The 1,772-nt window shown below is 53.0% G+C and overlaps 1 pseudogene; it reads left to right on the top strand.

Annotated features, from left to right (window-relative positions):
- Positions 1-1,063: 1,063 nt before the first annotated feature.
- The window catches only part of LOC102479107 (60S ribosomal protein L39 pseudogene), a 5,136-nt pseudogene continuing 4,427 nt past the window's right edge, over positions 1,064-1,772 (top strand).

Genomic DNA, 1,772 nt, shown 5'->3' with positions numbered 1-1,772 from the left:
CTGGGTTTGCCCCCCCCGTCCTCCCCTGTCCTCCGTCCTCCATCCTCCGCCCTGTGGGACCATGGGCACTCGCACACACTCAGCGTGATTAGGGCTGACCAGGCGGGGGAATCAAACCACAGTTGCCACGTGGCATCGGGTTTTCCTTGAGCATTGCACGTTACAGCAGTGTCATGCAGCTGGCCTCTAAAACAGAAGTTTGTTTGTTTGTAAGTGTGGACATTTGCTGGAGTTTCTTTTGACGGCATTCATGTTACCCGCCTTCTGTCCCTACCCTGCAGGTGTGTGCTGAGTGCCCATGGTCTGGGCTCCCTTGCCGACCCTTGGCTCCCTCCAGCAGACTGACAGCCTAGGTCACTGACTCCTCACTCTTGGCTCTACATGCACCCTCCACATCCTGCAGTGCCGGGGGAGGCTGACCTGACCATTGCCCTCAGGGGCTCCTGGCCTCAGGATGGGTCTGGGTATCAGGAAGCCTCAACTGCAGACCCCAGAGCGAGAGTTTCTTTTGACGGCATTCATGTTACTCGCCTTCTGTCCCTACCCTGCAGGTGTGTGCTGAGTGCCCATGGTCTGGGCTCCCTTGCCGACCCTTGGCTCCCTCCAGCAGACTGACAGCCTAGGTCACTGACTCCTCACTCTTGGCTCTACATGCACCCTCCACATCCCGCTGTGCCCCGGGAGGCTGACCTGACCATTGCCCTCAGGGGCTCTTGGCCTCAGGATGGGTCTGCGGAACGGGAAGCCTCAACTGCAGACCCCAGAGCGAGAGAAGCGACCCACGGCACACGGCTACAAACAACATGTTAAATATGAACACACCTGGTGCCAAGGGGAAATGACTGAGGGTTCTGTTTTTATGATTGTTGCTTTCCCACTGAAAGACAGACTGCCCTATATGTAACAGAGAAATCCAAAAAATGTGTTATATTATTCTTAGTTTAATACTTATAAATAAAAATAGTAAAATTCTATCTAATAAGGTGTGCAAGAACTTTTGTGTGGGTCACTGGTTAAAACTCTAAGAGCAGAATCCCTTGCTGGGATGTAGAGACCACGGACCATGCCGCTAGGGGAGACCAGGGGTGCCCACAGAGCAGAGGTGCCCCGCCCCTTCCCCGTCCGCTGCTGAGTGACACGCTAGTGCCCACTTAGCTAAATGGAAAGACAGAAAGGAGCTGGGGGACAGAGGGAGGAAGGGGATGGGGGGGAGAAAGCTTGCACACATACACCAGGTGCTCCGTGTACCACAAAGGATGGTTAAAGCCACACGGCCGTAGTCACACGTGACGGACGCGAGCCACAGCTCCCTAGACTGTAGGTCCGTAAGAACGAGGGCTGGAGAAAGGGCAGGTCTCCTCCCAGCTGCTGGAAAGCTTTGGGATCTTCAGCCTCCACTCCCCACTGCGCAGGGCTTGACCTGCACCCCAACCACCTGCCTCACAAGGGCCTTGTCTTCTTAGAGCTTGTTTTTTTTTTTTTTCCTACACAAATTGTATTTTATTAATTCGAGAGAAATTCTATTAAGGATATTAGGCTGGGTAACAGAGGGGGGATCAGGAAACAAACAAACAAGCATTGAAGAGATATAAAAATGAAAAGTTCCCTGTAGGTGACAAGGTATAGTCATGTGTGGGGACAGCCAGTGGTGTGGTGGTTAAGGCGCTGGACACTCCCATACAACCGACCATGGTTCGAGTTCCAGACTTGGTGACTTGTTTTCTCACTTTCCTCTCTCTCTCTCTCTCTCTCTCTCTCTCTCTCTCTCTCTT

Source organism: Tupaia chinensis, unplaced genomic scaffold (assembly GCF_000334495.1).
Source record: "Tupaia chinensis unplaced genomic scaffold, TupChi_1.0 Scaffold000708_1, whole genome shotgun sequence".
In the NCBI taxonomy this organism is placed as follows: domain Eukaryota; kingdom Metazoa; phylum Chordata; class Mammalia; order Scandentia; family Tupaiidae; genus Tupaia; species Tupaia belangeri.
Note: the sequence above shows the minus strand (reverse complement) of the source record. Positions and strands in the feature narration are given on the sequence as shown.